This window comes from Triturus cristatus, chromosome 7, assembly GCF_964204655.1.
Source record: "Triturus cristatus chromosome 7, aTriCri1.1, whole genome shotgun sequence".
Taxonomy (NCBI): domain Eukaryota; kingdom Metazoa; phylum Chordata; class Amphibia; order Caudata; family Salamandridae; genus Triturus; species Triturus cristatus.
In genome coordinates, this window is record NC_140590.1 from 1,185,098,401 (window position 1) to 1,185,115,487 (window position 17,087).

Here is a 17,087-nt window from a genome sequence, read left to right on the forward strand (position 1 = left end):
GCATCAAGTTGTTGGTTGTACACAGTTCTTTAGATTTCACATAAACTCTACCCAGGGCACAAGTCCTGAAAAATAAGTGGGGGGACTCTCCAAGTTAGGTAGTATGACAGGAAGTGACATCACATGAAGTGACATCACTGCACGCGACAGGTTCCTTTACCCAAGGATTGACAAACTAACTCTGCTGCCAGCCTAACCAGGTGTAATATTCCATGTGCAGCACATTTCCATTTAAATGTGGTTGTTTTAGCTGCCTGGTGGTTAACACATTTGATGGAAAGATCTGTTTTTGTCTAGTCCTAGTTTTGATTTAAAGTAGCATACAGGGCTAATGCACCTCCTGCAATGCACATCATGTAACATGCAGATGGCAGATTTTGTTTTATGTATATAGGTAAGTAAGTGGGTTACTGCTTTGAAAACAGAGATCCTTTTGTTACACACAGTTCCAGTGTAATCGTTCTAGTATGGCAGAGTGAGCTCTGAAGGTTATGTGACTCCTACACCCAGTAACCCTCACTGTCTTATGTAACACATCCTGTACAAGCATTTACAAACTTGTGTGATTTATTGTCAATATAATGTGTATGTTTGCTGTAGTGTGATCTGACACTCTTTATTGGGATGAATAGCGCTGTAAAACAAATAAAAAATACTGGTATTTAAATTGTTATTTTGCACTGGGACCGAGCACCACATCTGACATTCTTACAGTGCATTAATATCTATTAAATATGGGGATACATACAAAGTAAAAATTGTGCCTCTTAAGCGCCTTTGAAGTGTTAACATGCTGCTGCTTTTGTTTCCCTTCCTATGCATTTACATCTAGGTGTGAGGCTACAGGCAGGCCCCAGCCCGGATACTCAGACAAGAGAAGGCCAAATGGGCCCTTAAGTTCGGCCTTTGTTATGGCCCAGCTGGAGTCCCAAATGACAAAAACCCCCCTCCCCGTCTGCACGTTGATCCTCGAAAGAATAGCAGATAATGAGCAGGCACAGCTGAATGTATCCCGGTGTCTCAAAATTATATCGTAGAGTGGGGGTCAACTTCTTGGCACTGTGGACGGTGCCCACCCTGTGAAATGGGGAAGCCCATGGCGCACGCAGTGGGCCCCTTAAGAGGGCGGTCCCCCATTGCCGCTTCAGGCACCACCCTGCACATTGTCTCGGGGACCCCCCTCTTCTGGGAGTCCTCCCCCTCTGGTCGGGTGCCTCTTCGGTGTCCTTTTCGGGCGTGGTGGCCGGGAGATAGGTATTTATATCTGTCCCCACCCACTAGGCACCCTCTTTGTCCCCCCGCTGGACACAATGTGTCCATGGTGGTCACCTTCTCTGTGTCATGTTGCTTCTTTTGCCAGGAACAGTGTTGGGGATTTCTCGCGGTGTCTGTGCATGCTATGGCGCTCTCGGTGCCCGGTGGTGCACAGCGAGGGTGGAGGTTTAGAGCACCTGTGTTTCAAGGCGGGGCTATTTTTGCCCATTTGTCCTGCCTAAGCATTTTGGGGGCTCGCCAGGGCTGCTGAGCTGTTGGTTGGGGGGACAATATGAGCAGCACGGGCTAAGAGCTGCAGCTCCAAGGCAAGGTTTGTGTTGATTGTGCGGCGCCATTTGGGCTTATGGTCCTGCTCAGGACGTTTTGGGGGCACGCCTAGTCCAGCTCGGCATTGGGGAACAGCGTAAGCGGCGCAGCCCAGGAGCGGTGAAGGGGTCGCTGCATGCTGGTGGTGTGCGGTCCCCGCGCTCACGAGTGACTAGGTGTTGTGAAAGGCGTACATGGAGCTGTGGTTCAGAGGCTGTGCTGTGGGTCCGAGTGCCCTTGCCAGCTGAAGTTGTTCGCCGCCGGCCCGCATCTTGTCGGGTTGGTGCCGAGCTGGTGACTGCGTCCGTCCGGTTATTATGCTGTTTTCCAGGCGAGGAGCAGCCTGGTGCTATGGAGCGGGGAACAATTAACTGTGTTAATTTACCGGTCCTGCGCTCAATGGGAAGGAGGGATCCAAAAATATATAATGGTAGCTTTTAATGTATATACAGGTTAATAAATGTTTTGCTTAGCGCAGTCAGCAGAGTCTGGATGATCAGCACGCTGTCTACCTTTTCAGAATAAAAGCCATGTCCAGCTAGGGCGGAGATAGAAATCTGGGACACTATCACCCACCATAATCTTGACCTGCTCTTCCTCACAGAGACCTGGTTTAATGACTCCACTCACACTTTGTATGATCTTCTGATACCTACCGACTACTCTACCCTCAGAAACGACAGAACAGACTAGATCGGGGGAGGTGTTGCTATTATTGTCAGAAACTCTTAAAATTAAAGCCTTTCCTACCATCTTCTTCCGCACATTCGAATGCCTATCCCTAGAACTTCAAGTTCATCTAGGCTCAACCTTCAGGTTCCATGCCATCTACCACCCGCACTGTAACTGCTCTTCCTTCATGGAGGAACTCACCGACTTCATTAGTGACCAATATTCTCAAAGCGACAGGCAGATCTTCCTAGGTGACTTCAATCTCCACTGGGGCTCCGTGGAAGACTCAGCTGCCAACAAGCTTGCCACCTTTCTCTCAGCTAACGATCTTGTCCAACACTGCTCGGAAATTACACACACCAAGGGCTCAATTCTGGACCTTGTTATTTCTAAATCAGACCTGCTTACCATTGCTCCCCCTATCCATGTAGACTGGTCAGACCATTTCCTCATTCCCTTCCGTTTTCACCTTTCGTACGTTATAACTCTCGGCCAACCTAAAAGGGTTTCTACCTGGTTCCGCAACACTAAAAACATTGATCTTGAGACTCTGTGATTCTGCTATGCGTTCACTTCCTAGTCTAGACTAACGCGGATGTCAACGATCTCACCCCCCATTGCCTCTCAATCCTAGCAGTTGAAATCGACAATGCCGCTCCACTCCAAAGCAAAAGGAAAAGACCCACCCCCTTGGTTCAATAAAGCTCTCTATGACGAAAGGAAAAACCTTATAATCTTGGAGAAACATTGGAGACAATCTCCATCCACCTCCAATCTCTCTTTTACGTTCAACAAGATCCAAATACCACAAGCACATCTTCTATGAAAAAGCATCACATTTCAGATCCCTCCTCGACTCTGCTGAAAACAAACCCAAAAAACTTTTCGACCTCCTCAAAAACCCAAACTGCTCTCCCCAAACCATCAAACCTGAGGATGCTTCAAAGAAAGCAACTGAATTTGCTATATTCTTTGATGAAAAGGTCAAATCACTGGTAGATCAGTTCACCCACCCCACCCCCATTGAGGAGCAAAAATCCTTAGTCACTTGGCAGAACTTTGACGCCATCTCGGAAGATGACCTCCTCAAATGCATCCTCGAAACCAAACCCTCCAACCATTCTTCTGACCCCATACCTAGTGTCATTGCCATCGATTTCTATACCAATACTCTCTCTTATTGGACCATGCTAGTTAATCTCTTCCTCAGTCAAGGATCCCTCCCAGCTGTCCTCAAAACAGGACAGGTTACCCCTCTTCTAAAAAAAAACACCTCCGCAGATGCGAACGTCCTCAACAACTTCCGCCCCATCACCAATCTCACTTTTCTTTCAAAAATCGCAGAAAAATGTGTTGCAAAACAACTTTCCCAATACTTTATGGACAATAATCTCCTTGACGTGTTCCAGTCTAGCTTTATTTAAAATTGCAGCACTGAAACAGCCCTGCTGCAAGTGATCGATGATACGCTGCATATACTCGATTCGGGGAAATCGTGCCTTCTGATTCTTTTGACCTCTCTGCAGCCTTTGACACTGTTAATCACAACACCCTCCTTAACACTCTTCAAAAGAGAACGGGCGTGGAAGGCACAGTGCTTAAATGGTTTGCCTCATTCCTCTCGAACAGATCCCAAATGATCAAGATTGCGAACAGTCTCATCTCCACTGGTGGTTGGACAAAGCGTTCCTCAAGGTTCTATCCTTGCACCCTCTCTGTTTAATCTCTATCTGGAATCATTAGGGAAGCTCCTAAGCAAATCTGGAATCCTTTACCATCTCTATGCGGATAACACCCAAATCTACCTCAAGGTGTTGTACTGCTCGATTTTTCCGGCCTTTTCTTGTGTTAAAGAATAACTAGTGTGACTTCAGTCTCTTTCCATCCAAGTCTAAGGGTTAGAGTAGTGTATAGAGCCTATTTATTAGGCACTTCGACATGATCCTGTGTTCTTCCCCATAGATCAGGGTTTGCACACATATCCTAGGGGATAGATTCGTTAGTATAAGGGGTAATCTGTTCTGTAGTGAGAGTATTTCATGGAGCCGTGCTGAATTCAGGCCTGGTAGGCCTTAAACGGGAGAGACTCCATCTTTCTTCCTGCTCCGGCAGCTTGGGATGCTTCTAGGTCATAGGCAGTGTTTTAGTTAGGAGGTGTTATTCGCTTGGAGAGAACCGGTTCAGGCCGGCCCTTATCGAAGGATTGTATTTTTCTTCATGCCGAAGACACTACATCAGGCCGGCCGGCTGGGAACGTGTCCTTGGCACGGGGAGGTACAAGAATTTGGTGGGCGGCAGGTTACGGGCTGGAATTTTCCATGAGAAAATGCACCTCTATATTAGTGAAAGTCTGAGGCAGATACTGGCACTTGCTTCAGTCCGTAGGCGGCATCTGGCCGTTAGAAGTAAAGCTACTACTTATTCCAGGGAAGACAGATGACAAACTTGAAGGTGGAGAAAAACCGAGAGACAGATATTCTTCTAGCAGAATAGCCAAAGAGAAGAGAGTAGCCGATGAGGAAGAGGTCCCAGTGACTCGGAGAAGAGAGAAGGGATTAGATCCGTGACTGCGGAGGTGTGACTTCCAGGCGAGCCGAGGCACAGACGAGAAGGGAACCTAGATGACCATTGAGTGCAGGCTACATACGACTAAGGTGATGTCGACCCCTTTTTATTAGAGTGTACAACCTAATCTTTCACTTTTCTTTGCAGGTTATATGTTATATGGTGATGTTATGTGATCGTGTATGTAATGAATAAATAAAGTATCCAGTTTGTAGTGAACCAACATGTGCTATGTATTCTTGCATGAGAGGGTAGCCTATTCTTCTAGTCAGCTGTGACTTGATATGAACAGATGTTAACCCTGATCAGGTAAGTGGTAACTGAATAAGGGAGGAAGGAGCCCCTCGAACCAGAGGACAAGTTGTGTTCTAACTGGCAGTTCTTGTGTGATCTGATAAATAGTAACACTGATTCCCTTGTTGTATGTTATGGTAATCATAGGATGAACTCGTGCTAAGGCTGCCGTCTGGGTAGGAAGTCCTGGGTCCATCTAGGACTGCGAGGCTAAGGCTGCCATCTGGGTAGGAAGCCCTGGGTCCGTCTGGGACCGCGAGGCTGAGGCTGCCGTCTGGGTAGGAAGTCCTGGGTCCATCTAGGACCGCGAGGCTAAGGCTGCCGTCTGGGTAGGAAGCCCTGGGTCCGTCTGGGACCGCGAGGCTAAGGCTGCCGTCTGGGTAGGAAGTCCTGGGTCCACTTGGGACCGCGAGGCTGAGGCTGCCGTCTGGGTAGGAAGTCCTGGGTCCGTTTGGGACCGCGAGGCTAAGGCTGCCGTCTGGGTAGGAAGCCCTGGGTCCGTCTGGGACCGCGAGGCTAAGGCTGCCGTCTGGGTAGGAAGTCCTGGGTGCACTTGGGACCGCGAGGCTAAGGCTGCCGTCTGGGTAGGAAGTCCTGGGTCCGTTTGGGACCGCGAGGCTAAGGCTGCCGTCTGGGTAGGAAGCCCTGGGTCCGTCTGGGACCGCGAGGCTAAGGCTGCCGTCTGGGTAGGAAGTCCTGGGTCCACTTGGGACCGCGAGGCTGAGGCTGCCGTCTGGGTAGGAAGTCCTGGGTCCGTATGGGATCGCGAGGCCGCCGATTATAAAAGGTCTTGGTATATATATATATAGTAGGAATTCCCTGTCCTTAGGTGGTATATATACATGTGGTTACTTATTGTGGATAGGCCCTAGGGAGGGGGTAACGTTCTGGCTGGGTTAGAGAGGCTCTGATGAGCGGGTTCTATCTGGTCCGAAAACCCAAGCAGAACATTTGGCGTCACGAACCGTTTACGTATTCTGTGTGCGTTGTGTTGTATCGTGTTTGCTTTCGGCGTGTGCGTGGTTTTGTTTGTATATTCGTTGTGATATACTTGTGTGTCTAGCCTTTCTTCTTCTTTCTTTTCTTTTTCTTCTTCTTTCTTTTTCACGATGTTTTCTAGAAAATCTAAATCTACTTTTAAGTTGCCCGTTGATATTCCCGGATGGGATTCAACGCCTTATGAAGCCTTAGCCCGTGAGTGGGCTGATTCTACTGGTTTGAGTGAGAATTGGAATTCTTCTTTGGAGCTGGCGGAGCCGGCTAATGTGATCACTTGTTTGCAGAAGGCACCCGTATCGAAGGGTGAGGAGGTTCCCGTTTTGGGTCGCAGAGGTTGGATTGTTCTGTCTGCGTACCGCATTCTGCATGAGAGGTTGTTGAAGTTACAGATATCTCTTAAGGATGTGGAAGCGCACTTTGTTGAGATTCAGAATTCTCATACTCTGTTGCGGTGTCAAAATAAGTTGCTTGCTGACAAACTTGAGACTTACCAAACTATTGCCGAAAGGGCGGCTGTGCGAATTGCTCGTTATAAATACAAAAATCGGCGTGGTCGGGTTTCGACGCGGAAGGTGCGTCTGGTCGTGGCGAAAGCCGGACTAGATTGGAATCCTGATGAATGGGATGGTAATATCTGGAACTCTAGTGATTCTTGTTCCTCGGGTGAAGAGTCTGCTAAGCGCGAGTCCTCTTGCTCCGGCCATGCTTGTAAGTCTGCTTCTCGCACCTCTGATGGTGCACCCCGTGATTACGCTCGTTCTTCGAGTGGGATCGATGCCTCTTACACTGATTGTCCCTCTACGAGTACTGATCGGGCTCCTTGTGATGCTCGTCCCGCGGTCTCTGCGCACCCAGTTTTTCGTCGGAAGTTGCAACATTCTCCCAATGCTCCGCAGGGTGTTTCTTTAGACTCTTTAGAAGACTTCACTCAACAAGAAATTAGTGATATTTTGCAGCGATTTCGACAGCGAGCTGGTGAGTCTTTGCTCACATGGATGGTGCGCCTTTATGAACTGGGCGCTGCTGGTATTATGCTGGATACTGGCGATTGTTTGAAATTCTGTTCCTTGAGTTTGGATTCTACTGTGCAGGATCATTTTCGTAACTATAATGGTGGTGGTCAAATTTCTTTACTCCAATTGGCGACTGAGGGTTGTAATCAAAAATATCCTACTGAATCTGACTGGCCTGTGAATGACAAGCCGTGGTATACTTTGCGCGACGCTGGACAACGTCTCAAGGAGGAGGTGATGAAAACGGCAATTTTTCTGGGTACTGCTGACAGGTTGCTTGATGGTTCATTGACATCTTCTGTGCGGAATCGTATTATTCGTTCTTCTCCTGTTGCCTACAAGCAGGTCATGATGACTTTATTGATTAATCAGACTGGTAACGTATTATCTGCGGTTCTGGAATCGGTGCGCCAACTCGGTGAGTTGGGTGAATGGTTTGAACCTGAACGTCAGTCCCGGCCTGACACTCGTACTTCTGGTGACAATAAACTTACTAGACGTGATATCTTTTCTGCTCTCCTGGCCGATGGTGTGCGGAGGGAGGACATTGACGGTGAGACTACTGCTCGTCTGTGGGAGTTGTTTCGCAAACGTGGTTTGGATCGGAAGGAGGGTGCCCGGCGTGTTCGGACGACTGAGTGTGATCGTGGTTGTTCTGACGGTAGCGGTGATGACGACCGCCGTGGGCGCTCTGATCGTCGTGATGATCGACGCTATGTACGTGATATGTCCCCCCGTCGTGAGAGAGACAGAGAAAGAGAGGAGGACAGGGACAGGGGGAGAAATGATTATGTTCACAGCAGACGTAGAGATGATAGGGATCAATCCCCTGAGTTGAGGAGGAGAGAGGATCGTCACAGTTTGGCAAATCGAAACCCGCAGTTCAATGCAGGTGACACGAACCCATTCCGTACTGGGAATGGATATGAACAGGAGGTACCGGTACCTAAGAAACGTGAGAGTCTTTATCCTGATTTATCCTGGTACACGGAATGCAGTAAAAATGACTAGGAAATAGGTCAAGCTCCAGTACACAGATGGGCTCACAGAGATAATAGACCCTATGTAGATATTGATATTTATTGGAGACATCGTAATATCCAAAGGGCCCGAGCATTGGTAGATACAGGAGCGGAGGCCACTCTTATTCATGGAAAATCAAAGAAGTTTAAAGGTCAGCCTTTTACAATTACCGGATTGGGTGGAAAGGAAACTCCCGCAGTTCAAACTTTGCTTGAAATGAGAATAGGTAGAATCCCTAGAAAAGAATACTCTGTACTAGTGGTGCCACTCTTAGAATTCATAATTGGAATTGACATTTTGAAAGGGATGACTTTGCATTTAGATGATGGATGTTACCAATTTGGAACTACGCATTATATATCGTCTAGACCCATACGGGTTGGTCGTTTAAGAATGCCCCCCATAAAAGTTCCCCAGGCGACAAAAGTGGTTTGTCAGAAGCAGTATCGTATTCCAGGTGGTCATGAAGAGATTAGTACCACTATTCAGGAGTTGGTGGATGCAGGAGTTATAACCCCAGTTACTTCTGCTTGGAATAATCCTGTTTGGCCGGTGCGTAAGAGTGATAATTCTTGGCGCATGACTGTTGATTATCGAGAATTGAACAAACACACACCCTCTTTGACTGTTGCCGTACCGGATGTCATTACTTTAATTGAAAGAATCCAAAAACATCCAGGTACATGGTATGCGTCCATTGATATTGCTAATGCTTTCTTTTCGATTCCGATTGCCCCAGAGTGTCAGGAACAATTCAGTTTTACGTGGAACGGGCGTCAGATGACGTTTAGAAGTCTTCCTCAGGGCTATGTGCATAGTCCTACGATATGTCACCGGCTGGTGGCAGAGCATTTGGCTGAGGTACCGGTTCAGCCGCAAATTCAGATGTGTCATTATATTGATGATGTTTTGATCCAAGGCGAAACGCAAGAGGAAGTTCAGACCCAATTGGACAGAGTCATTGAGTGCCTGCGTGAGAAAGGTTGGGAAATCAACCCGGAAAAATTGCAAGGTCCGTCCCAGGCTGTGAAATTTTTGGGTATTAATTGGCATGAAGGGCACCGAGAAGTGATCCCTCAGGTTAAACAGAAAATTCTTGATTTTGCAGTTCCGAGGAATAGGAAAGAAGCCCAAAGCTTCATTGGTTTGTTTGGTTTTTGGCGTCAGCATATTCCTCATTTGAGTCAAATATTGGCCCCCTTGTACCGTGTCACTCGTAAAAAGAATGCATTTGAATGGGATAAACCACAGCAGGATGCGTTCAACCTGGCAAAAGAGGCCATTCAGCATGCTCTGGATTTATGGCCCGTACGTGATGGTGAAGTGGATTTGAATGTGTCTGTACAAGGTCTTTATGCGAATTGGAGTTTGTGGCAGAAGCAAGGCAGGAGTAGGGTGCCGTTGGGTTTCTGGACCAAAAAATTACCTGATGCTGGTGAGCGTTATACACCTTTCGAGAAACAGTTACTTGCATGTTATTGGGCTTTGGTTGATACCGAGCAATTGACTTTGGGACATGATATAGTTCTGCGACCTGAAATTCCTATCATGCAGTGGGTTATGAGTTCGCCGAAAACTCACCGAATTGGACATGCTCAAGAGGCGAGTGTGATTAAATGGAAATGGTATATACAGGACAGGGCACGTGTGGGACAAAAAGGAGTTGCATCTTTGCATTAGCAGGTGGCGCGAGCGCCATCGACTGAGACTGAGAGTGAATGTTCCGTACCTTTAGTACAGGAGTCTCCTGTTAAGTGGGGTAGACCTTTTGATGATTTGTCCGCAGAGGATAGAAATCATGTCTGGTTTACGGATGGTTCAGCGAGGTTCAAAGGAACGAAGCGGCACTGGAAGGCGGTGTCCTATAAACCGATCACACAAAAACTGCTGAGCACAACTGGTGAAGGTAAAAGCAGTCAATTTGCTGAACTTTATGCTGTTTATCAAGTTCTGAAACAAGAGTTGCCTGGCACATGTCATATTTTCACCGATTCTTGGTCTACTGCCAATGGACTGGCAGTTTGGTTACCGACTTGGCATTCCCATAATTGGAAACTGCACTCGAAAGAATTGTGGGGAAAAGAATTATGGCAGGAGATTTGGGAGATGCTCCCACAGAGTACTGTTACAATCTTCCATGTGGATGCCCATACCCCGATAGACTCTCTTGACAAATTTTTTCATAATATTGCAGATGAGAAATCTAAAATTGCTGAGGCAGTGGTGGACAGGCAAGATTCTGATATTGCGGGATTGGCGAAATGGGCCCACCAGAAGGCAGGACATTTTGGAGAGAAGGCCACTAGCAGGTGGGCTGCTGATCGAGGAATTTATATTCCCCTAGATTTAATTTAAAATGTTATTTTACATTGTCCCGTTTGTCAGCATATCAGACAACGCAAAGTGCCCCAAATTGTTAAAGGTCATTTACATCGCGGGAAACTGCCCGCCCAAATTTGGCAGATTGATTACATTGGTCCACTTCCCATGAGTCGGAATTGTCAATATATTTGCACTATTGTTTTTTTTTTTTTTTTTTTTTTTTTTGTTTGAAACCGTTTATTGCAGTTTAGCAAAGTTACAGGTATGGGCCTACAACCACCCGGCCGGCCGCTAGCAAATCAAAAGTATGGTACACATGTACAGAAAGAAGTCTCTCAGCGGTACACTGTGGGAAAGCAGGAGCAATCAATGGTGCAGGCCTCACCGCCGCCCGCCTACAGTACGGTTCCGTTTTTTAACACAAACCAACATCAAAAAAAAACCACACCCGCAAGGCAGCCCATGATCCAAAATGACAACACATGCTCCAGTAGTGGGGGATCCAAACCAGCAGCAAAACACTGAAGAGGGGACTGGGAATAAATCAGGGACTGGGGGACCGTGGGTCCGTGGCCGGGGGAGGGGGGCCATCTAGGGGGATGGAGCAGGCGAGGCAGCCGGCAACTGTGGCGGCTCACAGATACCCCCCCGGTAGGCGTTCCAGGGGCCCCAGATTTTCATCCACGCCCCAGGCTTACCCCTAGCTACATACACCACCTTTTCACGGAACATACACCAATCCATGTGCTCTTTCCAGGCCGACACCACAGGGGGCCTCTGGGATCCCCACAACTGAGCAATATCACGCTTCGCGATCATGTATCCCAGAGTCACCCACCGCGTCTGGGGGACCGAGTAGTCATTCGGTTCCCATACATTCAACAAGCACCTCCTCGCTTCAGGCAGCAGCGCTACACGCGTGACCACACGCAGGACCTCATGCACACCACGCCAGAATCGCTCCACCCTCGGGCACTCCCACAGAATATGCATAAAGGTCGCCAACGCACCACAGCCACGCTTACACAGTCCGTCACCGGCAAAACCCATACGTAAAAGCCTGGGCCCCGTCACGTAGACCCGGTGAAGGACCTTGAGCTGGACGAAACGAAGGCGAGCCGGGATGGCCACCTCTTTCGGAGAGGCCACCGCGGACATCCAATCCTCGTCGTCCAGCTCCAGCCCGTCGGCCACCCAAGCCTCGCGAAGATTAGTTAACAGGCACGATCGATCATTGATCAGCTTCTTATATATGAGGGAGATCGTGCTGTCAGGGACATGGCCATCTAGCACCCTGTCCTCTAGGGGGGAAGACTCCGGAATGGATGCAACATCCGGGAAGACGGAGCCCAGCGCATGGCGGACTTGTAGGTACCGAAAGTACTCAGTGCCCTGCAGCTGAAACTCCGCCTGCAGCGTCCCAAAAGTTTTGAATCCCCCCCTCGTCCAGAGATCTCCCACCGTGCTGATGCCGATCGTGTCCCACTTCTCGAAGCCCTTCGATGTCCACAAGGAGCCCAACTGCTCAGACGCATACAGCGGCGACGCCCGGGTCAAACGGTCCTTCCACCCCATAGCTGCATTCGCCGCGTGCCAGACACGCACCATGACCCGCGTCGGTCCCGTCAGACGGGAGTCGGGCGCGCCAGAGTAAAGCGCTCGATTGTAATCACCACCGGGCAGGAGCATCTTGTCCATCTCAAACGCCGGGTTCAGGGCGGGCCCGTAAAGGCCATGATTAATTGCAGCTAATTGGGAGGCCCAGTAATACCGTTTGATGTCCGGGAGGGCGACCCCCCCATCGTACCACGGGAGCGTCAGTTTAGCCAGAGCAATGCGCGGTCTCCCGTCCCAGAACAGGCGCCGTTGGAGGCCCTCCACCTCCCGGAAGTAGCGTGCCGGCACCAAGTCCATAGTATTCTGGAGGGCGTAGAGGAAGCGCGGCAGGGACATCATTTTAAACAAGGCCGCTCGGCCGAGCGGCGAGAGTGGCAGACGCCGCCAGCGCACCACGTCCTCCTTCAAACGCTGGAGGGGGGGCAGTAAATTCCGCTCATAGCGGGCCTCCGGGTCGAGAGTGATGTATATACCCAAGTACCGGAAGCCCTGGGAGGCAATCTGGATAGGACAGTCCCGCGGAAGGACCGGAGCCTCCCCGGGGATCACATAGACACAGGATTTCGCCCAGTTGATGACCAGGCCTGAGTTGCGACCAAAGGAGCGCAAAACATCAACTAGGACGATCAGTGATTTGCGCGGGGAGGCGAGATACAAAAGGATATCGTCCGCATAGAGGGACACACGATCCTCATGCTCGGGGGTCCAGCGGAGACCACGGATAGAGGGGTGCCACCGCAGCCACTCCGCCAGGGGTTCCAGGGCCAGGGCGAACAGGAGAGGCGACAAGGGGCAACCCTGCCGCGTGCCCCGCCCCAGCGCAAATGGGGCCGAAACACGCCCATTGACCACCACCTGCGCCAGCGGGTCCGAATACAGCAATTTGACCCAGCTGATGAAACCCGGGCCGAACCCAAACTTAGCCAGCATCGCCCAAATATACGGCCATTCAAGCGTGTCAAACGCCATGGTGGCATCTAGGGACGCCAAGATGGCCGGCTCCCGTACAAATGGGGCACGCGCAAGCACTCCGTGCAAGCGCCGCAGATTAAGCGCCGTGTTGCGGTGTGGTATAAAGCCCGATTGGTCTTGGTGGACTAAGTCGCCCACCACGCCAACCAACCGGTTGGCCAACACCTTGGCGAGGATTTTGGGCTCCGCGTTCAAGAGAGAGATCGGCCTATAGGACGTGACCCGCTCACGGGGCTTCCCCTCCTTGTGGATCACCACAATCGTGGCCAGACGCTGGTCCGGCGGGAGGGAGCCCTGCGAGTGGGCCGTCAGGAACATCGCACGCAGGTGGGGCGCCAACACGTCCGGACGTAGCTTGTAGAGCTCAATGGGGATACCATTGGGGCCCATGGCCTTGCCGGATGCAATCGAGCGAATAGCCGAGGCAATTTCGTCCGAGGTGGGAGGGGCGTCCAGCGAATCCCTGTCCTCCACCGCAAGGGAGGGCAGTGCAATATCCCGAAGCAAGACATGTGAATCTTCCTCCGAGCAGGAAGAAACCGGGGAGTAGACTCCGCGGAAATAATCCGCAAAGCAGGAGACAATGGCTTCCGGCTCAGTGACACACTCACCATCCACACCCTCGATCACAGGCACCACACGGCTCGCTCGCTCCCTCTTATCCAACCACGCAATCAATTTGCCAGCCTTGTCACCCACATCATACAATCGCCCCTGCTGCTCTCTACTGAGGCCCCTGGCCGCCTCCGTGACGAGGGCCCGATAGGCCGCCTGTTTTAATTGTAGAACATGCAATTTGGCCTCCGTTACCCCGCTCCCCAGGTCATCCTCCAGTTCTGCAATCTCGGCCTCTACCCGGGTCACCTCCTCCCGCTCGCGCCGCCGGGCATGGGAAATAAAGGAGAGGGCCTCCCCCCCGAAGGACTACTTTAAAAGCCTCCCACAGGGAGATGGCAGATGGAACCGACCCCACATTCTCCTCAAAGTAGCGCTGCAAGGATTTGATCAAGTCGGCACGAATGGTGGGGTCGCGCAGATACCAGGCGTTAATCGGGGCCACCCTGCCATCCCCCCTCGGGAAGACATCGAAATGCAATAACACTGGGGAGTGGTCAGATATACCCCGCGCCAGATGGCGCACCTCCCCCACCCTCCCTGCAAGGGCCGCTGGAACAAGGATGTAATCGAGTCGTGAAAGGCTACCATGGGCACCCGAGTGGAAAGTGTATTGTTGCCATACAGGATGCTTTAAACGCCAACAGTCCACCAGGCCCAGCGTGTCTAAAAGGCCAGGCAGCCACGCCTGTGCCCGGGGGAGGTCCCTAGGGGGATGACGATCCAGAGACCCAGAGGCAACCGCGTTAAAGTCTCCCCCGACCACCATCAGGCCACTCGGAAGCTCCAAAAGGAGGCGCCCCAGATCCGCAAATGTAGTGGCTTGCAACCCAGGCGGGACATACACTGACACAAAAATAAACACTCTACCCTCCATTCGTCCCACCAGAACAGTGTAGCGCCCCCTCCCATCATGGCGCACTTCATCGATCTCCAACGGGAGCGAGTTCTTGACCATAATACCCACCCCCCGTGAGCCCGATGTGAAGCCGGAGTGGGCCACCAAACGATATCCCCTCCGATTCATGGCATGAAAGGTATTACCGATCAGGTGCGTCTCCTGCAGGAAAACAACATCTGGGGACACACGTTTTAAATACTGCAGGACCACACCACGCTTGATCCTATCCCCCAGGCCATTGACGTTCCATGATAATACAGTCAAATCCCTACCCCCCATCATACGTCGAAACAATCGGTCGTCCCCCCCTGAGCATGCCACTAACATGAAAACAATTGCGGGCTTGCCTTGCGGTACCAACAAACAACACACCCCCCCCACCCCCCGTTCCCAACAAAACTCCCCCCTCCCTGCACCCCTGCATGAGCCCAGACAGCCCCCCCAAAGTGCAGTGTGCCTGTCGCCCCATAGCTAAATACTAACTAGTCCCCCAGAGGAGGAGGGAAGCCCCCAGCAGACCTCGCCCGACCTCCATGAGAGGGTAAAATACAGATGCAGAATAGCAAAAGGGAAGAATGTCCAGAGCAGGGCCTATACAGTCACCCCTCAATTACGATCCGGCGGGCCCTCCTCGCCAGCCGCTCCCCCCCCACCCCGACCCCCAGGCAAAGTATCTAACCAGTCCCCAGCCGCCTCGGGCCGGTCAAAGAAGTGCGTACGACCATCCACCTCCACCCGCAGCTTAGCCGGGAAGAGCATCGAGTACTTGAGGTTCAGGTCTCTCAGACGACGTTTAATCCCAAGAAAACTCTGTCGCTGCTTCTGCACCGCCGGGGTAAAGTCTGGGTAAAAGTGCACATCCATGTTGTCCATCCTGACCGGTCCCTGCTGCCTGGAGGTCTGTAGGATGGCGTCCCTGTCCCGAAAGTTAAAGATCCGGGCGATGAGAGGCCGCGGCGGGGCACCGGTCTTAGGGCGGCCCCCGGGGACCCGGTGGGCACGTTCCACCGCAAACAACTTACTCAGCCCCCGGGGCTGGAGATGGGTCAGGATCAAATCTTCAACAAAGAGATCCGCCGCCTCCGCCTCTCGTCCCTCCGGCACACCGATGATACGCACATTATTCCTCCGGGCCCGACCCTCTGAGTCCTCCAGTCGCCGGTCCATCAGGGCGCTTGCCTGGCCAAGCCGGCGCACCTCCTTCTGGAGGGCCACCACGTCCGTTGTAAGGCTCGTTGTGGTGTGGGTCAGGGAATCAACTCGGTCGTTTGTTTTCGACAAGTCCGCCCTCACAAGGCCCACATCCACCAGGACCGAATCGATCTTCTGCGCCAAGGTGTCGAAGCGCTGGTCTACTGAGGCCTTCATTTCGGCGATAGCGCCCATGACGTCCCGGAGAGTCAAATCCACAGGATGGGCAGAGGCCTCCGTCGGGCCCGCCGGGGAGGACCGCGATGCCTCCGGAGAACCCTTCGGGAGGGTGTAGCGGTCCATACTATTGGCCTGGTGCGCCGTGCCACGGCGGGTCGTCTTCAACTTTGCCCGGTCGCCATCTTGTTTGGTGGACATGCTGGCCCTTCCACCGTCGTGTCAAGGTCTCCAAACGGGCCGCCACACCAAAGCACGGGTGTCAGGGGGGGGGCGGGGGGCGACCACCAAACCACGGGTCAACCCACCTCGGGCGGGCCAGCAAGGCACCCGGACAAGGCCGCACCACCGCACTCCGCACAGCAGCCCGACCCCGCCACCAGGCAGGGAGGGCGCAAAAGCGAAAGTGAAAGTGCGGGGTACGCGAGCCGCCCAGCCCCGCTCGCCGATGTTATTCACCTTGTCCCCGGATCGCCCCACTACTCCAATCCGGGGGGCCCGCGAGGGGTAGGCCGCAAACTTCGGTCGATGCTCCCACCGGTGTCCGGGGTCCAAATCGAGCCCAAAAAACGGGTGGCGCCTCTGCTCGGGTTCCCTAACACAGTCCCCTCAACAAGGACAGGATGTCGCCAGGATTAATTAAGGAGGTCGCGGAGGTCCTCGGGAGCCTCGCACCTACGCGGCCATCTTGGTTGCGCGCTAGGCTCCTCCCCCCTATTTGCACTATTGTTGATACATACAGTGGCCTGTTGGTAGCCCTTCCCTGTAAGCAAGCTACTCAATTGAATACTATCAAAACATTGGAATTGATTATGATGTATTATGGTGTGCCATTCCAAATTCAATCTGATAATGCATCCCATTTTCGTGGAAGATTGGTACAGGAATTCTGTGTGGAAAACAATATTGAATGGGTATTCCATATCCCCTACTATCCACAGGCCTCGGGTCTTGTGGAGAGGTTGAATGGCCTGCTGAAAGAGCAATTAAGAAAGTTAACAGATGACAAGTATAAGAATTGGCGAGACTTTTTGCCCCATGCACTATTGATTTTGAATAATCGCCCTTTTCTAAATGCTGAATCTCCACTTATGCGTTTGTTTCCTCCGAATGTTAATGCTCAGCCTAATGAAATCAGAGAGACT